General features: G+C 35.5%; 1 pseudogene; it reads left to right on the plus strand.

The window, feature by feature from the left end:
- Positions 1–7,250, plus strand: part of LOC143405645 (sterol O-acyltransferase 1 pseudogene) — a 45,665-nt pseudogene extending 38,415 nt beyond the window's left edge.
- Positions 7,251–7,892: the final 642 nt, after the last annotated feature.

A 7,892-nucleotide genomic window follows, 5' to 3' on the forward strand; every position in this document is an offset into this window, starting at 1 on the left:
TTTTTTCTGATTTATAATTTTATTTCATCATGATCTGATTGGATAGATGGGATTAGATAAATTGGCTTGTATTTGCTAAGATTTGCATTGTGGCCTAGGATATGATTTGAGAAAAGCTTCACGTGGAGCTGAGAGGAAGGTACATCCAGCTGTTATGGGGTAGAATATTTGTCTACATGCATCAGTTAGGTACAATTGACTTACAGTGCTATTTAGGTTGGAGATATTTTTATTGATTTTATGTTTTGATGAACTATCTACAGGTAATAAGGGTGTGTTGAAACCACTCAGTATTATTGTGTTAGGATCTATCTGGTATTTATTGTCATAAAGAATATTTTTATGTAATCATGTATGTTGAAATTTGAGGAAAAAAATGTTTATTATTGTTATATTTCTTGTTGAATCATTCCCTTTATTAGGATTAATTCTGATTAATTTTTGCTTAAAATCTGCTTTGTCAGACATGAGAATAGCTATTCCTCTTTGTTTAGGAGTCTGTATGCATGGATTTTTTTTTTTTTTCATCCTTTTACCTTCAGCCTGTGGATATCTTTTCCTATGAGTCTCTTCTAAACAGCATATAGTTGGCTGTTGATTTTTGTTCCATTCTGTTAATCAGTGTCTTTTACTTAGAGTGTTGAGACCATTAGTATTCAGCTTTAGAATGGATAGTTATTTATGGTTTCTTGCCATTTTGGTCTTTTGCTGTATGTTATTCTGTCTCAATTCTAATTGAGTGGGGTTTTCTTATGTTGAATTTCCTCTGTTTGGGAGTTTTAGGAATTGTTTTTTAGTTCCTTTGTGTGCATGCATTTTATCTTTGAGTATTCATTGTAGTGTTGTTTTGTGCTCATGAATTTCTTTCTTTCTTTCTTTCTTTCCTACCTTTTTTCCTTCTTTCCTTCTTTCCTTTTAGTTTATTCTTTTCAAGGTAAGCTTTAATTTCTTCCCCCTTGAATATGAAACTGAGCTTAGTACCCTTTGGCTGGCAGTTGTTTTCTTTTAGGACTTGAAATATCTCATTCCAGGCCCTCCTTGATTTTAGGGTGTGAACTGAGAAATCAAAAGTGAGCCCTTATTGGTTTGCCTTTACATGTGGCCTCCTGTTTCTCTCCTGAAGCTTTTAATATTCTTATTTTCTATGTTAGACATAGAAAGTGGTCTTTTATCTCTTGTAATTTACTCTTAATTTCTTCCTTAGATCTTCTTTGATTCATTGAACATTTTAATAATCAGATTTTGTAATTCTTCTCTGGGATTTTGTCCACCTCACTATCAGTGGAATCCTTTGGTGGGGGATTGTGGATTTGGGGAGGAGATTTGTTTGTCTGTTCCTTGTGTTTTCAGAGGTCTTGAACTTGTGCATCAATTGAGGTGGATTCTCTTACTTCTTTTTTACATATGTCCTTTTGTATGTAACTATCTTATTTTTTTCTGGGACTTCTCTCTGTTTTTGATATGTGAATAGATGCCATGAGGTGGGACATGAGATCCTCTCTGTTTGTTCCTCATTGGGTCTTTGGTTTGGGGTTGGGGCTTTTGTTTCCTCACTTCTTTGAGTTGGAATAATGTCAGGGCTCAAATGGAGTAGATTGTGTATGGAGTGACATTTACTGTTGCTTGGTTGATACGAATTTCTTGGCAGCAGGATCTCTATACTTGATATTGAAGTGTTCCAATTTCTTTGTGGCCCCTCTTAAATGTCATTGTCTACTTTGACATTTATAATACTATTTGGCACCTATTTAGAAATGGTGGGGTCAGCATTTAACAGCAGTACCTGTGAACTAGATCAGTTGTTTGATAACAGGTGTTTATATATTGTCTAGTGTATTAATCATTACCCCAAATTGAATGGGCTGGGAATTACATGGTCTGATAATTTTGTTTTTGTCTCTTCTCTTCTTTGTATTAAAGTGTAACTGAAGATGAAGTGTCATTAATTTGTATGAGGGGCAAGGCATGCTGCCTGTTGTTTGGGTTTCGTTCAGCAGCAGTCTCTAACCTATAAACGTAGTGTCCCCAGAGTTTCCCATCACTTCTTAGAATAGGGTGAAATAAATAATAGTAAAAACCATTGCAAACAACACACAACATTAAAGTAAATACTCAGTTTCTTCAAAATTAATTACCACTAAAAATCAGGAAAGAGTTTAGTGATTATCAAAAATGAAAACAATAACCATGAACTACATCTAGCTTTGAAGTGAACAGCAGAGGTCAACTATTTCATCCACAAGATTAATGTTTACATCAGCATTAATGGTGAGAGCAGGAGTAATACAAGTCAATTAGTTCTGAAAAATAGTAAAAAATATAGTTAGTTAAGGGAAAAGATAGAATTCCTTATGAAAAGTAAAGGAACTGTATTCAATGATGTGGTCAAAATAGTTGACCAGATTGGGTGGTCACTTTCTTTTCTTTGCTTTTTTTAATTTATATATGACAGCAGAATGCATTACAATTCTTATTACACATATAGAGCACAATTTTTCATATCTCTGGCTTTATACAAAGTATGTTCACACCAATTTATGTATTCATACCTGTACTTTGGATAATAATGATCATCACATTTCACCATCATTTATAACCCCATACCCCCTTCTTTTCCTCCAACCCCTCTGCCCTATCTAGAGTTTGTCTATTCCTACCATGCTCCCTTTTCCTATCCCACTATGAATCAGCCTCCTTATATAAAAGAAAACAATCAGCATTTGGTTTCACTTAACATTATCTTCTATAACTCAATCAATTTACCTGCAAATGCCATGATTTATTATTTTTTATTGCTGAGTAATATTCCATTGTGTATATATGCCATATTTTTTTAATCCATTCATCTATTGAAGTGCACTTAGGTTGGTTCCACTGTTTAGCTATTGTGAATTGTGTGGCTATAAAAACATTGATATGGCCCAATCAATAAATGGGCCAAGGACCTGAACAGACACTTATCAGAAGATGATATACAATCAATCAAACAAATATATGAAAAATGTTAATCATCACTAAAATTTAGAGAAATGCAAATCAATACCACTCTAAAATTTCATCTCACTCCAGTCAGAATGACAGCTATTATACAAACAACAATAAGTGTTGGGGAAGATGTGGGGGAAAAGGCATGCTCATACACTGCTGGTGGAACTGCAAATTGCTGCAGCCAATATGGAAAGCAATATGGAGATTTCTTGGAAAATTAGGAACGGAACCACCATTTGACCCACCTATCCCTCTCCTTGGTCTATACCCAAAGGACTTAAAAACAGCATACTACTGAGTGGTCACTTTCTATGTGCGTCTGTCCAATTCTTCTTGAGTTATCTACTGTTAGAGCAAGAGTTGGGAGTTGTTAACCCCTTCCTGTTTTTGTGTTAGTAATGAGCTTCCAGTTGGACTGGTCCAACACTGAAGCTATGTGACATAAAACTCAGCTTTTCTTCTTATAGTATGAAGCAGAATGGATTAGAAAGTATTGGCGTTGGAGTTTTGTCCTCTTAGACCAGTTCAATGCACTACCAGGGTAAAGATTCTGCAGAGTTCTCTGAAGCGAGTTCCAGCAGGTTGGATTTAGGTCTAACAAGGACTTGGAACTTTGTTGAGTGGTGTCCGCTTGGGAGAGATTTGATGGATCCAACCCTAGGGTTTTATAGTAACTGATCTCTCATGCCAGTCTCATTTTTATAAGCCTCCTAAGAATTCCAGTCATGGAGCAGGAGGTCAGTTGTCCACTAACTGCTGTCCATTAGCAAAAATTTCCTGGGCTTCATCCCCAAGTATATTCTCCTCCATCTGTGCAGACTATTGACCCACTTTGGCTGATCACATGAGTTGCCAGTCTCAAAGGACAAAGGAGTCGGCCTCCCCTTGGTCCCTTGACTTGAATACCCCTCAGTGAAGTCTACTCTGCACCTGTTTCACTCATACTCTACCAGGCACTCTCTAAGTCACCCAGTAGGCACCTGCCAGGATATTGTGTCTGTGTTTGCTCTAATCTTCTGGCTTTCACAGATGCAGCACCTTCACCCAATGATGACTCTGCTTCAGCTCTCTGTGTATGGAGTAGATTTTGAAGTACCAGAGCCCAGTGCAGCCTTGGATCAGCTAAGTTCAGGCAGCTTATTTGCTCTAAGATATTTCCATACCAAATGTGTTTTCCCTCCATTTGTGGTGAATCAGTGCCAGAATAGCAGGTAGATAGGCTCCAATATATTCTTTCTACTTCTTTTACTGTACCCAAATTTCTGAGTTCTTAAGCCACTTTGAATGTCCAATATTAAACTTTTGTGAATTCCCTCTTTCACACATCTTACTGAGAAGCAGTACACCCACTGCTTTGGCCCTGAGCTACAGTGTGAATTGGAATGCAGCTTTCCTATACTTCACCTTCTTCCCATCTAGGAATTGGGTTTGATGACTTCATGTCTTACTGAAGCCAGAAAGAAATGTATATTTGCTATTTTCAGATAAAGCTGTTTTGTCTAAAGAATAATTCATAAAGCTGCATACCTAAGCCATCATTGGAAAACTTGAAATAATGCCTATCAACCTCAAATCTCAGTGGAGGATCATTAGCAATGAATATCATGGTGAGCTCTAATTACCTCCTACTGCACTTGCACTTTAGGGGAGATGTTCCACTCATTTAGCTCATGCTACGTAATGTATTAATTAAATATTTTCAGTGCTAATCAGAATTTGTATAGAAAAAGAAAAGCACTACACTATTTAAAAGGGCAGAATAACTTTTTCTATTTTGAAAATAAAAATCTCTAGTTTGTAATAGTCACAACACAAATATTATATCTTCTTTACTCCGCTCTTTAGAAACAAATAAAAGGCATTCATACAACACTAAAGCCATTTAATTTGTTCCCCTTCTTCTTAGGATATGATATTACATTTTTGCAATCTCAAAAAAATTACTTCAACTAAATGAAATGAATTTTTAGTGCTACAATTTTCTTTTCCATTGTCATCACAAAGTTTCATAAGTATTTAGATATGCAGAATATAAGTTATTCATGGTGACATTTTCACTTTCCTGAATTGAAAAATTCAAATATGCCAATTCATCTAAATGTAAGAATCTTATTTATTTCCCTTAAAAGTACCTTGCTAAGAAATTAAAAAGACTTAGATTTGGTAATATAAAATTCTGATATATATATATATATATATATACCAGAATAATACAAAATGAATCTCTTAATCCTCTCTTTTTAAAATATTTATATTTATCTCTGTTTTTCATCCATCCCACCATTTAAAATATTATTTCATTTTTCTAAAATATATATTTGTTTTAGTTTTAAATGGACCTTTATTTTATTTATATGTGGTACTGTGACTCAAACCCAGGGCCTCACACATGCTAGGCAAGTGCTCTACCACTGAGTCACAACCCCAACCCCAAGATATTTTAAAATACTAGCTTCTCAGCTGATTTTAAGCCATAGGGGAATATAATAAACATTATCTATATAAAATAGATTATCCAGTACTAACTAACCCTAACCCTAACCCTAACCCTCCCTCAGAAGCATCTGTCACAGGAGAGTTCAAGACTCATAATTCAATCACCACTCCCAACACAAATCAACAGTGAATAAAGAGAAGGTGTTTTCTAGAAACTGGCTGTCCAAGTCCAGTGAAAACTCTGAGAAAGATGAATACCAGAGAAACTCTACAAAGTATTCCCTAGAGTTACATAGAAAAATGATTGAAATGAATAAAATAGTTGATAGCTAAAAAGAGGCAGTTGGCAGCAGAAGCAGAGAAATTATAGCCACTTTTTATGAAGGAAGTTGAGAGTCACTTTGATGAATTTGTGAACAATCTCATTGAAAATTCTCCATCATTAGACAATGGTGGGTGTGTCCTCACAACTCTTTCAATTCTTGAAGAAATAAAAAACAATCACAGAGTTAAAAATCTCAGAGCATCTCCAGAATAAGTAAAGATTTTTATTGCAAGGAGATCTCTTTTAAAATGAACTGTTTGAAATTGACCACATCAGAGAAATATACCACATTTTATTTCCCTCCTCTTTCTCTATCCTCAGCACACTCATGGTAGATTTCATTGATGAAGGAAAGCTGGAACTTGAGTTTAATCTCCTGCCTTATGCTTTTGGTAAATTTCCTACTGTTGTTTGGACATTGTGTATCATGTTCCTGCATATAATTTCAATTCACTATTTTCTGTTTCAATGTTGAGCCAATGGCTACAGCAAGAGTTCTCATCCAATGAGGGATCCATTGCCTTGTCCATGGCTTGCTTTTTTATGGTCTTCCAGTTTGGAATTATAGGTTTTGGACCAACTTATGTTGTATTAGCATATACACTACCACCAGCTTCTCAGTTCTTTGTAATACTTGAACAGATTCATTTGATAATGAAGACTCACTCATTTGTCAGAGAGAATGTTCCTTGGGTACTGCTTTCATCTAAGAAGTAGAACATGGTCCAATATCCACATTCAACCAAAACCTGTACTTCTTGTACAAGAAGTAAGATAGTACTTGTACTATCCTTATCTACCATAACAGCAATCCCGGAACTTCATTGTATTTGCCCAGGTTTTGTGTTGTTTTATGTGTACTACATCTTTGAAAGACTCTGCACCACCTTGTTTCAGAAAATCAAACAGGAGCCTTCAGTGCCCATGTTCTGGTCCTGTGTGTGTTTAACTCCATCTTGCCAGATGTGCTGATAACTGTTCCTTGCTCTTTTGTCTTTCTGCACTGCTGGATCAATGCCTTTGCTGTGATTTTCTGCTAATGGTGGTGGGAAGTTTTATAAGGGTTGTTGAAACTGTACATCATATGCTATTATGGACCTGGAATGTGGTGGTCCATGACTGACTATACTACTATGTCTACATAACATTTTTCTTGAAGAGATTCAAGTCGGCTGCCATGTTAGCTGTCTTTGCCATATCTGCCATAGTGCATGAAGGTACACTCACTGTTTGCTTGAGCTATTTCTATGAAGTCTTCCTCATGTTCTTCTAGTTCTTTGGAATCAACTTCATTGTTATTGATAGTTGGAAAAGGCACTTTGGAACATTATGGTGTAGACTTCCATTTTTTGTAGCATGGAGTCATTTTGTATTTTTATTTTTTATTTTTAAGTATGGTCCTCTGAAATAACTAACATTTCTGGATTATATCCAGGCACGTTCCTGGACTTGCCATTACATGTTTAAGAAGCCTGGACTCTGTTTCCATCCTTGTCACTGAAGATAGGATATTTCTCCTGATTTTTGGACAGCTGTTATTATTTGGACCACTCCAACCTTTTCAGATGGCACACTTCATCCCTATGTGCCCCAGATCTGAATATTGGAAGTTCCCTGGAGTCTTATATGCTTAAGAGGACTTTCTTCTTTCTTTTCTTTTGTTTTCTTTTTTTCTTTTTGGAAGAAGGGAGACTATAGCTTGGTTAATGGCAGATTTTTGCTGGGTCATCTTGGCTTAAGCCTTGTTAATTATATCTGTTTCATTCATTGACTTCACCTGATCAGAGACCAAACATCATACTTGTCTGGTCACTAAACATCAAACTTAGGAAGAGATCATTTATGCACCTATGTCTTAGAGTTTTTCCCATACATATTGTTGGAACGCATTTTAATTAAACATGCAATTGGAGAAGAAAGGAAAATAATGTGGAAAGACTTTTTGCTATTTCTAGTAGAAAGAGAAAAATATCAATTTCCAAAAATAATTTTGTTATACATTCTATTTTGTATTTTTTGAAAGTTCAAATATACTTGGTCTTTCTTTCTCTCTACAATATTGTGAAGCAATTAGCTGCCTTTAATCTTGAATTCTTGAGTTTATGTCAGTAATAGAATATATTGAGAGTATCAGAACTAGAAA

This window comes from Callospermophilus lateralis, chromosome 8, assembly GCF_048772815.1.
Source record: "Callospermophilus lateralis isolate mCalLat2 chromosome 8, mCalLat2.hap1, whole genome shotgun sequence".
Classification (NCBI taxonomy): domain Eukaryota; kingdom Metazoa; phylum Chordata; class Mammalia; order Rodentia; family Sciuridae; genus Callospermophilus; species Callospermophilus lateralis.